At 57.0% G+C, this 16,906-nt stretch overlaps 2 long non-coding RNA genes across 2 annotated transcripts; both read right to left on the reverse strand.

Moving 5' to 3' along the window:
• Positions 1-3,777: 3,777 nt before the first annotated feature.
• On the reverse strand, positions 3,778-5,933 carry LOC136354942 (uncharacterized). The gene is made up of 3 exons (XR_010738865.1): positions 5,412-5,933; positions 5,235-5,320; positions 3,778-4,643 (listed from the first exon to the last, which is right to left on the reverse strand). It is a non-coding gene; the product is annotated as an uncharacterized lncRNA (long non-coding RNA).
• A 7,169-nt stretch (positions 5,934-13,102) lies between these two features.
• On the reverse strand, positions 13,103-15,303 carry LOC136354936 (uncharacterized). The gene is made up of 3 exons (XR_010738832.1): positions 14,782-15,303; positions 14,605-14,690; positions 13,103-14,013 (listed from the first exon to the last, which is right to left on the reverse strand). It is a non-coding gene; the product is annotated as an uncharacterized lncRNA (long non-coding RNA).
• Between the last annotated feature and the right edge of the window lie 1,603 nt (positions 15,304-16,906).

The following is a 16,906-nucleotide window of genomic DNA, read 5'->3' on the forward strand; positions in this document are numbered from 1 at the left end:
TGGACTGAGCAAGCTCTCACCAATGTGGGAGGGTCCGTATCGAGTGATCGGCGTCCCCCGGCCGGGCTCCGTTCGGCTGGCCACGGGCGACGGCACAGAGCTGCCTAACCCGTGGAACATCGAACACCTTCGTCGCTTCTACCCCTAGTGGGGGTCGGGTGTCATGTCTCGGGCTCGGGCCAACCCCGCACCCCCCCGGGCGTGCAGGGTTGGCCGGGGGCTACCACATGCATATACTTACCTTTTTTCTCTTCCGTATTTCAATAAAAGCATTTTCGATTTCCTGAGGACTGTGTCTGTGCCATCGTTTCCTTTTGAAGAATCTTGGCTTAAATTAGCACGCTCGTGCTCGACCCTGCCCTCGGTGGCCCGGGCCGGCTAAAATCGCCAAACGGGGCCCAGAACCGAGCCGTGCCCCGGGGCGTGGTGAACTCCGGGGGGGAATCGGCAAATGCCCACAATCGGGTCATCCATAACCCTCGGTCACCACGCTCCCGGCCTGGCCAGTCTCGACACGAGGATCTCCCCAGGCACTAGCCCCGACCCGCGCCGTTTGAGGCTGGGACCTGGGCACGAGCCCTTGTTCAAGCCAAGACATAGAAGGACCGCGGCACAGACCATCCTCGTCTCATACACACAACAAACAGAACTGACGCAGAAATTTCCTCTTTACTTGATTGCAGATTAAGTCAGTCTATACAAGAAGGGGGCCCGAAGGCCTCGGAAGAAGAAGGAAAAGTTATTAAGATTGGCGGGGGCCTGAGGGCTCACTCCGACGCGCCCGGGTCGCCGGCCTCGTCGTCGCTGTCGTCCGCACCATCGTCACCGCCCTCCTCGTCGGAGTCGAGCGCGAACGCGAGCCGAGGGGCCGTACCCTCGAAGCTGTGGACGATGTGGTCGGCGGCGTCCCGGACCTGCGCACGCGCGCCGTCCTCGGTTTCGGGAGGGAACTCTTCCAGCGCTGCCCACGGAGAGAAGTCAGGGTCCCTGGCCTGGTAGCTTGCCAGTACGAGCTCCACCGCCCCCCGAGCGAGGTCCCTCGAGGATGACTTGATCGTCTCCTCGAGCTCCTCGGGGAGCCGCTCGAGGGCCCCGGTCATTTCTGAGAGGCGCTGGGCGAGGCCCCCCTGGTTGGCGGCGTACTTCGCGTGCCGCCCGCCCCAGAGGCCCTCCTGCCGCCCGGCGCGGTCTAGACGGGAGACGGCGTCCCGAAGCATGCCGGGCCCTACCTCGCTCGCCAAGCGAAGGGCCTCGACCTCCCCGGCGGACGAGTCCAGCGCGCCCTGCAGCTCAGCGATGGTGTGTTCGGCGGCTGCGAGGCGGGCGGCTAGGTCGCCGTGGCCCGCGGCCGCCCCGCCGCTGTGCGCTCTCGCGTCCAGCTCCTTCGCCCGCGCCTCGAGCTCAGCGGCCCGCTGATCCAGTGCGGCCCTCTCGGCACGGGCGCCTTCCAGATTGCGGCGCGCCTGCTCCTCCCGCGCTGCCTCGCGGAGGGACAGGCTGTCCGCCAGCCGCTGCGCCGCGGCCTCGGCCTCCTCGAGAGCTCGCCCCCGCTCGGTGAGCGCGTCCTCGCGGAGGCGGAGTGTGGACTCCTCTTCGGCGCAGGCGGCCTCGTGCGCCGCCAGTGTTGCCTCCCGAGTGGCGACGGCGGCTTCGCGGTCCGCCAGGTCGCGCTCCTTCGTGTCCAGCGCGCGGGCGTGCTCCTCCAGCGCCGTGGCGCGAGCCTCAAGGGCCTCTTCGCGCTGCCGGAACGCCGCCTCGTTCTCCGCCGCCCGCCGTTCCCGGGCAACGGCGGCGTCAAGAACTCCCCGGACGGCGTCGAGCTTCTCCTCTAGCTCCGCCGCCCGGCTCCCGTATTGGAGGCGGAGGTCGTCCCGCGCCTCGTCGAGCACGGCGGTGGCGATGAGGGCAGTCTCTCGCTCCTCCTCCACCTCCCTGGCGATCTCCGCCAGGTCCCTACGACGGGCCTCGAGCTGTGAAGCGTGCCGGCGGTGTGCCATGCGGCCCGCCTCCACCATGGCCTCCACCGAGCGCCGCCCCTCCTCGACGCGCGCCCACGCCGCGTCGAGCTCCGCCCGCTCCGCCTGCAGGGCCTCCATCTGGGCACTTAACCCGTCCAGCACCGTGACGTTCGCGGCGGCCAAGGCCTGCAGGAGGGGCTCCGCGCTCGGTGGGGCAGCGGAAGACAGAGGGGAAAGCCGCCTCGGTGTGGGTGCCGCGCAGCTCGGCCCGCCGATCGACGTGCCGGACTCGGGGGTGTCCCCCGAAGCTGGCTCGTCCCAAGCGTCGCCCGAGGGGTCGGGACCGAGCGGCGCGCCCGCGGCCTCGTCGTGGGTGGCCTCGGAAGTCATCGTCGCCTCGGGTCGGGGGTTTGGCAGGCCGCCTCGCGTGCGCGCGCCGCCTCTGCCTCCCGGATGGACTCCCCGGCCCGGCGGAGTCTGGCCTCCTCCCGAGTGGCCTCCTCAGCCTGGCGAGCCCGGACGGCCTCCTGGGCAGCCTCCTCGGCTTCCCGGAGGCGGTCCGCGGCTTCTCGCCGGTCAGCTTCCCGCCTCCGAGCCTCTGCAGTCGCCGTCTCCTCGGCCTCAGACTGGCCGGACTTGGAATATCGGGGGGGGGGGGGGGGGGGGCGCGACGGGATCTCGCTGAGGCAGAAGAAAAACCAGAAGACAAAAAGAAATGGGTGAGTGAAAACTCGCCTTGGGAGATGGGAGAATGAATACGGCCGCGGTGGGCGCGGGGACGAACCTGCGGGGAGGTTGGCTAAACGACCACCTCGGGGGCGAGATGAGGTTCCCCCGGCATGGCACGATCCCCCCCATCTTGCGGAGCCGTTTCTTTTTTCGCTCCCCCTCGGGCTGCGGAGTCGGCACGGCACCCTCCGGACGCCTGCTGCTGGCACGCACCGCCCCGCCCCCTCGGGGAGGAGATGGGGGAGGGGTACCCTCCTGCTTCCTCTTTCCCCGAGTGTCGGCAGGACGGATGCCCCCCGGGCCCCCGTCGCGGGGCCCAGAAGCACGACCCCCTCCCGAGGTAGATTGTTCCCCCCTGCTGCTCCCGCCCACGCCATCGTGGCCTCGGGGGGCCCGCTCCCCCGACGCCCCGACCACCTGCATGATGGCCAGGATATTGGCGCGCTCTGGATCGCAGCAGAGGAGGAGGACCCCTTGGGGGATGAGGGATGCCTCCACGGAGCTGAGATTCAGCACCGTTGGACCACCATCCTGAAGTCCTTAGGGTCTGTCACGTCCAGAAATTCCCGAATAGGATTCCAAGCAGAATGTGCATTAAAACCCCCGTCCAGGACCGGCCGGGGTACACAAACGACAATGTTGACATACAGATCCACGTCTTACAAACATTATAAAAGTCTTACATAAATGCAGCGGAAAACAAAAGATAACTGAGGCTAAGCCTAGACTTGACTGCAGCGGGAACACCATTCCACAGGCATCCTCGACGGCACGGACGAAGCCTACTCCTCGGAGAACCCGCCATCTGACACAAACTCAAACTCTGGGATTGGGGAGAAATAGAGCAAGACTGAGTACTACCCACTGTACTCAGCAAGTCATACCGGAATGGGGGTATGATGCAGAGATTCAACAAGGAACAGCTAAACAGGTTCATTTGCATAAATACTGGCATTTATAAACAAGGGTTGAATGCGAAAACAGTTGTAAAATTAAGCAGTATTATTCATCCACTGTCCAACGCCACACCTCGTTGCAACAGGCCCAACCATCCACCTAAACTATCCAAATTCATTAGACTAAACTAAGGTGAGACTAATCACGGTGAATCTGGTTGACCGCCCATAACCGCGGGCACGGCTATTCGAATAGTTTTACTCTGATCAGAGGTGTACAACTGTACCCACAAGACACAGCCCCACGACACGTTTCCGTGCGCCGACATGCCACCACGACATATCGGAAAGAGGCCGTGACAGGACCCTTCGCATAACCCCCTCTAGCCAAGCACACCACACCTCAGGTTTCACCCCCGTCCCCAGCGGGCAACGGGCAGTCCCCTCTCGTGCCTAGGTGAATCCGGAAGCGATAGAGGCCGTCGCAGGGCCCGCCCCGCTCCATCACGCCCACCCTTGCCTGGATGCGTCAGCTAGAGAAAAGCTACACTACAAGCCCAGCCGTTGCCCACGCTGACTTGTGGTAAGTACGATACGTTCTTCCAGGGTTTCCCGCGAACCGGTCCTTAATTGCCATGGGCGTGACTAGCAAAACCATGCACCCACAGCCCACCATGATTATTCATTTTATTTAACCAACACCAGAGCGGTGGTACCGATCCAACATTAACCTATAAACCTATAGTCTAGGTTTTAAAAGAGATCTCCCCATTGTGTGCTAGTTGAACTAAGCATGGCTAAGCAATTCCTAGTCCAAAGTCTAATCATGTTATAACCCAAGCTAACAAAGGAGCATGGTATCCAAAAACATGGCTGTAACAATAGGTAACCATCCCATAGTATAATTGCAAAACAAATGCAGTATTTGAAAGAAAACATTAGGATATTTGCAATATAGGATCAACATGATCAAGTGACAAGCATGACTTGCCTTGCTCTGCTGCTGGAGGAACCTCGGCGACTATCTCGAAGTACACCGGAGCGTCGGAGGAATCGGAATCTAGCGACATACAAAGCAAACATTGCAAACAGGCTATAAGACTACTGAAACAGGGAACAAAACCATTTTTAATGGATTCTACACATTTTTCTTGATTTACTGAGACTTGAATGGGCTTAAACGGAGCTCGGATGAATTAGTTATGAATTTTAGAAGATTCACTGTGTTTTTACTAATAAAGAAAAAGTCCTTAATTAATTATTGCGCAATATATTCCAGGGCTGACGCCAGCACGGGGTGGCGCGGCGCCGACAAGCGGGGCCCACCGGTCAGCGGCACGGGGAGAGAGAGGGGAAGGGCGCTGGTACACGGGCCCACTCGGCAGCGGCTCAAGGGGGGGCACGGCTGGCAAGCGGGCCCCACGGCTCCGGCTCCACGAGCCGATGTACCGGCCAGGCCCGGCATCAAGCCGGCCGGGCGGCCATGGCAAGGCGGCGGCGCGGGCATGCGACCGCCAGCGACGGCGAGCGGCGGCGCGGGCGGCGGGCGGCGGCGCGAGCGGCGACGACCGAAAGCGACGGCGAGCGCGCGAAGAGGGCGGCGGCGCACGGGGAAAAAAAAAGAAGGAAAGGAAGGGGAGGGAGACCTCACCGGAGGGGCGGCAATGGCCGGCGGAGAAAAACGAGGGAGGCGGCGAAGACCGGCGATGCCGAGGTGCGGACGAGCGACGGCGACACCTAGGGAAATAGAGGAGAGGAATTAGGGCGGAGGAAAACCCCCACGGCGACCATCCACGCCGGCCGGAGTCGGAGGGGAGAGAGAACTCACCGACGACGCGAGGGAAATGGGGTTTCGGTGGTATTCCGGCGACGTAGAGCAGCGGCCGGGAAAGGTCTTGCGGCGGCGAAGCTAGTGGTGGCGGTGGCTTAGTGCGGCGGCGGCTCTAGCGACGGCGGCACACGGCCGGAGTGCGGCGACGGGCGGCGGCGTAAGTGGCGGCGGTGCGAGCTCGGTAGGGGGCACGGGATGGAGCGGTGAGAGCGGAAAACGAGAGAGGAGGGCATGGGGAGCATTTTATAGGCGGAGGGGGAGGCGGACGTGGCCGGGAGGCGCTCCGATTTCGCCGGCGACGTGGGGGAGGAGAGAGAGAAGGTGGGGGGGGATTCAAAATCGAATCCCGCCCCTCTCGTGCGCTGGCGCGGCCGGGAGACGCGGGGAGAGGGCGGCGACGTGGCATGGGCGCGGCGACGTGGCGTGGGCGCGGGGAAAGCGGAGGAAGTGGGTGCGGCGGCGGCGGTTTCGGCGGGGCGGCGCGAGCGGGAGAGGCGGGAGGTGGGAGACGGGTCCGACAGGTGGGCCCCACCTGTCGGCGACCCCGGGAGGGAGGGAGGCGGGCGGCCGGCTGGGCCTCGGCCTGCGGCCGGCCCAGCAGGGAGGAGGGGGAGGAAAGGAGGAGATGGGCCAGCGGCCCATCCGAAAGAAAGGAGGAAAAAGAGAAAAAAAAGAAAAAGAAAAAGAAAAAGGATTTTTTTCCTGGAATTAAAATTGCACTTTGGTGATTTTTAATTGGTTAAAATTATTTCTAGGGCTCTGAAAATTCCACTAAAAATCCTGTTAGTGAGTTTCGACATGTAGAACTCAAGAAAAATTCCACATGCCAAATCCGATTATTATTTGCATTGATCTTCAGGGGTTTACTCTTGCTTTGCACCGGTTTTTCTTAGGGTCCTTTATAAATTCAATTTTTGGCTTAGGAGGGGAACTACAGGGTGTGACAAACCTACCCCCCTTAAACGGAATCTCGACCCCGAGATTCGGAGGAGCTGGCGAAGAGGTGCGGGTGGGTAGCTTTCAACTCATCTTCCCTTTCCCAGGTTGCTTCCTCTTCTGAATGGTGACTCCACTAAACTCGGCAAAATCTGGTGACCTTGTTTCTGGTTCTTCTTTCACTGGTGTCAAGTATACGAACCGGCTTCTCCACATATGTCAAATCCTCCTGGATATCAATGTGTTCCGAATCAGCCTGTTCTTCAGGTACCCTTAAGCACTTCTTTAATTGGGACACATGGAACACGTCATGGATGCCGATCATGTTGGATGGAAGTTCTAACTGATAAGCAACTTCCCCCCTTCGTTCCAGGATCTTGTATGGTCCCACGAAGCGTGGTGCCAACTTGCCTTTTGTCTGAAAGCGGTGTACTCCCCGGAGCGGAGTGACGCGAAGATACACGTAATCTCCTGCCTCAAAAGTGAGCTCCCTTCGACGGTTATCTGCGTAGCTCTTCTGTCGAGACTGGGCAATCCTCAACCTTTCCCTGATGATTCTGACTTTCTCTTCTGCTTCCGCTAATACCTCTGTTCCGAACAGTTGACGCTCGCCTGTCTGATCCCAGAAGAGGGGTGTGCGGCACTTCCGGCCGTATAAAGCTTCAAATGGTGCCATTTGTAGACTGGCTTGGTAGCTGTTGTTGTACGAAAATTCCGCATATGGCAAACATCTGTCCCAAGCTCCACTAAAGTCAAGAGCGCAAGCTCTCAACATGTCTTCCAAAATTTGATTGACTCGCTCGGTCTGACCATCTGTCTGCGGATGGTAGGCGGTACTGAAATTTAAACGGGTCCCCAATTCTTCCTGCAGTTTCTGCCAAAATTTTGAGGTGAACTGGCTACCTCGGTCAGATACTATCTTTTTGGGTACTCCATGTAAACACATGATCCTTGCGAGGTACAATTATGCCAATTTCTTTCCCGTATAGGTGGTATGTACTGGTATAAAGTGAGCCACCTTGGTGAGTCGATCCACGACTACCCAGATTGAATCGTGACCCGATGATGTCCGGGGCAGTCCTGTTATAAAGTCCATTCCAATTTCCTCCCATTTCCATTCCGGGATTTGAAGAGGTTGGAGTAAGCCTGCTGGCCTTTGATGCTCTGCCTTCACTCGCTGGCAAACATCGCAAAGTGCGACGAATTCGGCTATTTCCCTTCTCATGCTGACCCACCAAAATTTTTCTTTAAGGTCTTGGTACATTTTGGTGCTGCCTGGGTGAATGGAGTACTGGGTTTGATGAGCCTCGGTGAGTATCAGATCTTTCAGTTCCTTGTCGTCAGGTACACACAATCTTTCTCCCATCCAGATTGTGCCATGCTCATCCTCAAGGAAATCCCGAGCCTTTCCGACTCTCATGTTCTTTTTCAGCTCTGCTATTTCAGGATCATTTACTTGAGCGGCTCTAACTTGATCGACGAGCGTAGGCCGTGCTTCCAGAGCGGCTACGAACCCGTGTTCAACAATTCCCACGTTGAGGTGCTCAAACTCCTGCCGCAATTCCTCACACATGCCCTCGATGCATAGGGCAGTGCAGTAACTTTTCCGGCTTAATGCGTCTGCCACTACATTGGCTTTGCCCAGGTGATAGTGAATGCTCATGTCATAGTCTTTGATTAGTTCCAACCATCTTCGTTGTCGGAGATTTAGATCCGGTTGGGTGAAAATGTATTTCAGACTCTTATGATCCGTGTATACCTCGCAGCGGTTGCCGATCAGATAGTGCCTCCAGATCTTCAAAGCATGAACCACCGCTGCCAATTCCAAGTCATGAGTTGGATAATTCCCTTCGTGTGGACGTAACTGTCGTGAGGCATACGCAACCACCCTGCCCTCTTGCATTAGGACACATCCAAGTCCGTGGCGGGATGCATCGCAATAGACTTGGAAGTCTTTCATCTGGTCGGGCAGAATCAAAACTGGTGCAGATACTAATTTCTTCTTGAGCTCCTCAAAACTTTTATCGCACTCAGCTGTCCATTTAAACTTCTCATCCTTCTTAAGCAACTGAGTCATGGGTCGGGCGATTCTGGAGAAGTTTTCGATGAATCGGCGGTAATATCCCGCAAGTCCAAGAAAACTTCGAATCTGCGACACGGTCTTCGGTGGGGTCCATTTGGTAACCGACTCCACGTTGGATGGGTCGACGGCCACACCCTGAGCTGTAATAACATGACCCAGAAATTTGACTTCCGTCAACCAGAAATCACACTTGCTGAACTTGGCGTATAACTGGTGCTCCTTCAACTTCTCGAGTACCAGACGGAGATGCTGCTCATGTTCTTCTTCAGACTTTGAGTAGATAAGTATATCGTCGATGAATACCACAACAAACTTGTCCAGAAACTCCATGAACACTTTGTTCATTAGATTCATGAAGAATGCGGGTGCGTTGGTGAGTCCGAAAGACATAACCGTGCACTCATATAACCCGTACCGAGTGGTGAAGGCCGTCTTTGGGATATCCTCTTCCCGGATCCTTAACTGGTGATAGCCTGATCGCAGGTCTATCTTGGAGAACACCTTAGCTCCCTTCAGTTGATCAAACAAATCATCAATCCGCGGTAAAGGATATTTATTCTTGATCGTGACCTCATTGAGTGCGCGGTAATCGACGCACATCCTCTTCGTCTTATCCTTTTTCTCCACAAAAATGACCGGAGCACCCCAAGGCGAAGTACTCGGTCGGATGTATCCTTTCTGTAGTTGCTCATCGACCTGCTTCTTGACCTCTGCTAGTTCGTTGGCCGCCATCCTGTACGGTCTCTTGTAAATTGCTGCGGTTCCCGGTGCTAAATCAATCCGGAATTCAATCTCTCTCTTGGGTGGCATGGTAGTGAGGTCTTCAGGAAACACTTCTGGATACTCACAGACGATGGGTATATCTTCCAATTTCCTCAAGCTTTTCTCCACGGTGTCCACTGGGATTTCCGTCTCGATCTGATTCAAAGAGACCCCTTGCTTTGGTGAGTCTGGTGATTTGTACACTACCGTTTCTCCCTTCTCGTTGGTCAAGGTGACTGTGCGACTCGCACAATCGATGGCTCCCTTAAACTTGGTTAGCCAATCCATCCCAAGAATGACATCTAGGTCTTTGGATTCGAGAAGAATGAGGTTGGCTAGAAATGGTGATCTTTGAATTTCTATTGTGATAGAAGGGCTGAATTGTACCGAAGTGGAACTATTCCCCGGGGTATGAACCCGCATGGGTGTGCTAAGTTCCTCTCTTATTAACCCATGCATCCCGACAAACTTCTTTGAAATGAACGAATGCGTTGCCCCAGAATCAAAAAGTACTGTTGCAGGGATTGAGTTAACAGGGAACGTATCCAGTACGACCTCCGGTGCTGCTTGTGCCTCCTCCGCAGACGCGTGGTTGACACGAGCCTGGATAAACCTTGGTCCGGCACGCCTGGGCTTCGGGCATTTGTCGGCAAAGTGGCCAAGCTCGCCACAGTTGAAACAGGACCCCGGTTTTGTGCCAGTCTCCTTCTTGGCTTGCGCGGACGGGGCTGGCTGTGCTGGTGCCATTGGTGGGCGTGGAGCTGCACCACGGTTGGGCTGGCCTCCCTGGTGGTTCGGACTGCCGCTAGCGCCCTGGTGGAAGTTGCTAGAGTGGAACGGGCGGTGCTGACGGACGATCATGGTGGTAGGTCCACCCTGCTGTCCGGGAGTGAAACGCGGTCGGTGCTGACTACCTTGGTTGGACCGGAACTGCGCCGCCTTTCTCTTCCTGTCCATTTTGTTGCGCTGATCCTCCTGACGGATTGCCTTGTCAACCAGCCTTTCAAAATCAGCGTAGTCCCCAGATATCAGTTGGTTGGTCAGCTCGTCATCCAGGCCTGCCATAAACTTTTCCTGTTTCTCGGCGTCAGTGCGGACATCCTCCGGTGCATATCGCGCGAGGCGATTGAACTCATGAAGGTACTCTGTCACTGTCCTGTTGCCCTGATGGAGCACCCGGAATTCCCTCTTCTTTTGCGCTACAACCCCGTCTGGCACCTGTGCCTTCCTGAAACTACGGCAAAACTCCGCCCAAGTGACTTCAGCGCCTGGCGGGCGGGTGGCCATGTGATTGTCCCACCAAGCTGACGCAGGACCCTGAAGCTGGTGTGTGGCGAAAGCGACCTTCTCCTGATCGTTGCACTGCAGGAGATTCAGCTTCTTCTCTATGGCATGGAGCCAGTCATTCGCCTCCATGGGGTTGGTGGTGCTGGAGAAGGTGGGTGGCCTGACGCGTAGAAACTCTAGCAGCTTGGATTGAGGGGGAGGGGGACCAAACTGCTGGTGCTGTTGTTCGGCGTGCTGCATCATCCTCTGGTGCATCTGCTGGTGCTGCTGCTGCATCTGCTGCATCATGGCTGCCATCATCTGAGTCTGATGTGCCATAACTTGGGCCAGTGTCGGATTCTCGGGAAGGGGTGGCGGACCATTGCCGGAATCGCTGTTGGGGTGCACACCATCAGCGCGTTCTTCGCCATTGCTGCCCTCGCCTGCCGTGCGGTTGCCAGTCCTGGTGTAGACCATCTGGAGGGAGAGCAGACGGGGAAACGGAGAAAAACAGATACTCAGGAACTAAGCTTTATTATATAGAAATTAAACTGCAACTGTTCTGATCTGAATTAAAACACTTTAAACAGCAAGCAAAAATCCTTATTGGGACAGCCATATCATAGGCACATGATATCGACCGTCGACTGACCCCAAACAAGCAACCTAAACACGGAAACTAACAAGCAGAAACTAGACAATCGATAAACTAATGGGAAAACGAGCCTAATGCTCGGAACGGCTCCTGCGGTCGGTGGAGTCGAAGGCGTCCTCCTGCTCGTCACCAGGTCCCTCTGAGCGACTCCTGGAACCTGGCAGATAAGTCCCTCCGCTGCCGGACTGTGAGCCACTGGAGCTGCTGCCACTGGGAGTAGCAGACAACCAACCTCCAGTACCACTGCCTGGACCCCTGGCGGCTGATGCTGGAGCGAAGGAGAGAGCGGACGCGGGAGCTGGAGCTGGAGCTGGAGCTGCAGGAACTGCGGGCGGAACTGGAGGTGCTGCGGGAGCTGCGGGCGGAGGTGGGTTCCTGGGCGCGAGCTGGATGCGCACGGGTGCAGTCGTCCTCTTGCGGGGCGTAGTGCGGATCCGGACTCCTCCTGGCGCGGGAAGACCCTTCAACTGAGCATTCTCCCTCTTCAGGCGCGCTATCTCGTCCTTCAGAGCGACGATCCTCATGAGCTTCCCATCATTCAAGGCCTTGGTCGCCTTGTGCAGGTCCGAGTGCATCCTATCCAATCCCCTCATCACAGCACACATGTGACCGAAGGTGGTGTCGTTCTCGCCAGCTGTCGGACGGAACGAACTGACATCGTCGCCGTGGGCTCGACGAGGGTGGAAGCGGTACGCCGTGTCGTGGAAGATGTAGTTGTGGCGCTCCCGGAGTCTGGCCATCATCAGGTAGGCTGCCTCCTGACATGCGTGGTCTGCTGTGCCTCCTGACGCCTCAACCACCATGTTAGCAAGGCAAGTCCCCACGTAGCCATGGACCTCCAAGCGGACACGGTGAGGAAGCTCGCCACTGAGCGGTGGAATCGTCGTGTACTCCGGCGCGTTGGGGTAGCCTACCACCAGTGTCATGCGTGCCAACTCTGCCACGAAGTCAATCATGCCCTCTCCATGGTGGTTGGGTGGGTGACCGGCCATCTAAAGAAGACAAAGGAGTAGGATCAATGCATGCTCAAATCCAAATTTAAATAAAGCAATAAAGGACTCAAATAAGAGAATCGAATAAGAGCAAAATTTTATGCATAAATCATTTTGCATGAGAGCGAATAAATAAGACGGACTTACATAGAGGTAAAATAATGGGGAATTTAGATACATACTTGTAATTACAAATAAAGCATAAATACCTTGCAACCCATGTTCCTGAGCTAGGACCTAATACATTTCACCCATCAAATCCCAACTGACTGACGAATAAATCTTAAAAAAATTTTTACTAAAACCCTAGACTGACTCGTTTTGGCAAATCCCATTTAAACGGGCGACAAGATTTTTCCCTTGAACCACAAGAGCAGATCCCAAATTTTCCCGGAATAAAATCCAATTGCAAAGAACTTATGCAAATGAAAAGGATTCAGAGGGCTCTTAGGTTTCCATTTGGCTTGTCCTACGGTCAAGGTCGGCTCTGATACCAACTTGTCACGCCCAGAAATTCCCGAATAGGATTCCAAGCAGAATGTGCATTAAAACCCCCGTCCAGGACCGGCCGGGGTACACAAACGACAATGTTGACATACAGATCCACGTCTTACAAACATTATAAAAGTCTTACATAAATGCAGCGGAAAACAAAAGATAACTGAGGCTAAGCCTGGACTTGACTGCAGCGGGAACACCACTCCACAGGCATCCTCGACGGCACGGACGAAGCCTACTCCTCGGAGAACCCGCCATTTGACACAAACTCAAACTCTGGGATTGGGGAGAAATAGAGCAAGACAGTACTACCCACTGTACTCAGCAAGTCATACCAGAATGGGGGTATGATGCAGGGATTCAACAAGGAACAGCTAAACAGGTTCATTTGCATAAATACTGGCATTTATAAACAAGGGTTGAATGCGAAAACAGTTGTAAAATTAAGCAGTATTATTCATCCACTGTCCAACGCCACACCTCGTTGCAACAGGCCCAACCATCCACCTAAACTATCCAAATTCATTAGACTAAACTAAGGTGAGACTAATCACGGTGAATCTGGTTGACCGCCCATAACCGCGGGCACGGCTATTCGAATAGTTTTACTCTGATCAGAGGTGTACAACTATACCCACAAGACACAGCCCCACGACACGTTTCCGTGCGCCGACATGCCACCACGACATATCGGAAAGAGGCCGTGACAGGACCCTTCGCATAACCCCCTCTAGCCAAGCACACCACACCTCAGGTTTCACCCCCGTCCCCAGCGGGCAACGGGCAGTCCCCTCTCGTGCCTAGGTGAATCCGGAAGCGATAGAGGCCGTCGCAGGGCCCGCCCCGCTCCATCACGCCCACCCTTGCCTGGATGCGTCAGCTAGAGAAAAGCTACACTACAAGCCCAGCCGTTGCCCACGCTGACTTGTGGTAAGTACGATACGTTCTTCCAGGGTTTCCCGCGAACCGGTCCTTAATTGCCATGGGCGTGACTAGCAAAACCATGCACCCACAGCCCACCATGATTATTCATTTTATTTAACCAACACCAGAGCGGTGGTACCGATCCAACATTAACCTATAAACCTATAGTCTAGGTTTTAAAAGAGATCTCCCCATTGTGTGCTAGTTGAACTAAGCATGGCTAAGCAATTCCTAGTCCAAAGTCTAATCATGTTATAACCCAAGCTAACAAAGGAGCATGGTATCCAAAAACATGGCTGTAACAATAGGTAACCATCCCATAGTATAATTGCAAAACAAATGCAGTATTTGAAAGAAAACATTAGGATATTTGCAATATAGGATCAACATGATCAAGTGACAAGCATGACTTGCCTTGCTCTGCTGCTGGAGGAACCTCGGCGACTATCTCGAAGTACACCGGAGCGTCGGAGGAATCGGAATCTAGCGACATACAAAGCAAACATTGCAAACAGGCTATAAGACTACTGAAACAGGGAACAAAACCATTTTTAATGGATTCTACACATTTTTCTTGATTTACTGAGACTTGAATGGGCTTAAACGGAGCTCGGATGAATTAGTTATGAATTTTAGAAGATTCACTGTGTTTTTACTAATAAAGAAAAAGTCCTTAATTAATTATTGCGCAATATATTCCAGGGCTGACGCCAGCACGGGGTGGCGCGGCGCCGACAAGCGGGGCCCACCGGTCAGCGGCACGGGGAGAGAGAGGGGAAGGGCGCTGGTACACGGGCCCACTCGGCAGCGGCTCAAGGGGGGGCACGGCTGGCAAGCGGGCCCCACGGCTCCGGCTCCACGAGCCGATGTACCGGCCAGGCCCGGCATCAAGCCGGCCGGGCGGCCATGGCAAGGCGGCGGCGCGGGCATGCGACCGCCAGCGACGGCGAGCGGCGGCGCGGGCGGCGGGCGGCGGCGCGAGCGGCGACGACCGAAAGCGACGGCGAGCGCGCGAAGAGGGCGGCGGCGCACGGGGAAAAAAAAAGAAGGAAAGGAAGGGGAGGGAGACCTCACCGGAGGGGCGGCAATGGCCGGCGGAGAAAAACGAGGGAGGCGGCGAAGACCGGCGATGCCGAGGTGCGGACGAGCGACGGCGACACCTAGGGAAATAGAGGAGAGGAATTAGGGCGGAGGAAAACCCCCACGGCGACCATCCACGCCGGCCGGAGTCGGAGGGGAGAGAGAACTCACCGACGACGCGAGGGAAATGGGGTTTCGGTGGTATTCCGGCGACGTAGAGCAGCGGCCGGGAAAGGTCTTGCGGCGGCGAAGCTAGTGGTGGCGGTGGCTTAGTGCGGCGGCGGCTCTAGCGACGGCGGCACACGGCCGGAGTGCGGCGACGGGCGGCGGCGTAAGTGGCGGCGGTGCGAGCTCGGTAGGGGGCACGGGATGGAGCGGTGAGAGCGGAAAACGAGAGAGGAGGGCATGGGGAGCATTTTATAGGCGGAGGGGGAGGCGGACGTGGCCGGGAGGCGCTCCGATTTCGCCGGCGACGTGGGGGAGGAGAGAGAGAAGGTGGGGGGGGATTCAAAATCGAATCCCGCCCCTCTCGTGCGCTGGCGCGGCCGGGAGACGCGGGGAGAGGGCGGCGACGTGGCATGGGCGCGGCGACGTGGCGTGGGCGCGGGGAAAGCGGAGGAAGTGGGTGCGGCGGCGGCGGTTTCGGCGGGGCGGCGCGAGCGGGAGAGGCGGGAGGTGGGAGACGGGTCCGACAGGTGGGCCCCACCTGTCGGCGACCCCGGGAGGGAGGGAGGCGGGCGGCCGGCTGGGCCTCGGCCTGCGGCCGGCCCAGCAGGGAGGAGGGGGAGGAAAGGAGGAGATGGGCCAGCGGCCCATCCGAAAGAAAGGAGGAAAAAGAGAAAAAAAAGAAAAAGAAAAAGAAAAAGGATTTTTTTCCTGGAATTAAAATTGCACTTTGGTGATTTTTAATTGGTTAAAATTATTTCTAGGGCTCTGAAAATTCCACTAAAAATCCTGTTAGTGAGTTTCGACATGTAGAACTCAAGAAAAATTCCACATGCCAAATCCGATTATTATTTGCATTGATCTTCAGGGGTTTACTCTTGCTTTGCACCGGTTTTTCTTAGGGTCCTTTATAAATTCAATTTTTGGCTTAGGAGGGGAACTACAGGGTGTGACAGGGTCCCAGTCCCATTTGCGCCCCTGGTGGGTCCTCATGTAGTCCTCGGGCCCGGTGTACTCCCAGGCGCCCCGGGCGCGCCGCTGGAGCGGCGCGATCCGGCGACGAAGGTAGTCGCCGAACACCATGGCCCCCGTGAGCCCCTGGGATCGCAGACCCGCCAGGCGGTCAAGAACGGCGTCGTAGCCGTCTCCCAGATCTACCGTCGCCCGCCAGCTGGAGCCCTGCGCCGGGGGCTGGCTCGGAAGTCGGAGGCGCGCTTCGTCGGCGAGGGGGGTGTAGAACCAATCGCTCTTCCAGTCGTCCCACTTTTTGCGGAGGACGCAGGGAATGTAGCGGTTCAGCACCTGCCCCCGCGGCTGGAAGTAGCAGCCACCGACTACCGTCGGCGGCGACACCGGCTGTACGGTGAAGAACCACCGGAACAGCCGGAGAGATGGGCGCACCCCGATAAACATCTCGCACAGGTGTGCGAAGATGGCCAACGTCATTATCGCGTTGGGCGTGAGGTGCGCCATCTGGAGATCATAAAACTCCAGAATATCCATGAAAAAAATAGAGAATGGCGGGACCAGCCCCGCCATTGCGAAAGAGAGGAAGAAGACGGACCGCCCCGGGTAGTGTGGCGCCGGGCGTCCCTCGCCCAGCGCGACCACCTCTCGGCCGGTGGCAGATTCCGGCATGAATCGGTGCGGCAGCCCGGCCTGCCTCTCGCTCACGATGCGGGAAGGCGGCAGCACGCTACCATCGAGCGGTGCGGAGCCCCGTGCCATGACGCTGGCGGAGGAGGAGCTTGAGAACAAGCGAGTGCGGCGAGGGTAGGGCACAGGAAACGAAGAGTTAGAGCACAAGTGGCGAAGGCAAGGGAAGAGTGGCGAGAGGAAAGAAACGAATCCCTTCCTCAGCGTCTTTACACCCTTGCCAACGCTATGCCCGGCTCCTCGCTTCCCGCGCCCACTACCTCGCCCCCTCGTTTCTCGCGCCCACGCCTCCACTAACCCCACTCGCCCGTTTGCGGCGCACGCGGCAGATGTGCGGCCGTGGCGGTTGAGATGGGGCAGATCGTGCGCGCGTTAACTACGCTTGCCAACCGTGAAAAGCGCCATCATCATGTCTCCAGGCGAAATGAACCGGCTCGTCCCGATTCGCGCGCTGCTCGAGTAATGTAGCGGTCTT

This window comes from Oryza sativa, chromosome 1 (assembly GCF_034140825.1).
Source record: "Oryza sativa Japonica Group chromosome 1, ASM3414082v1".
Taxonomy (NCBI): Eukaryota; Viridiplantae; Streptophyta; class Magnoliopsida; order Poales; family Poaceae; genus Oryza; species Oryza sativa.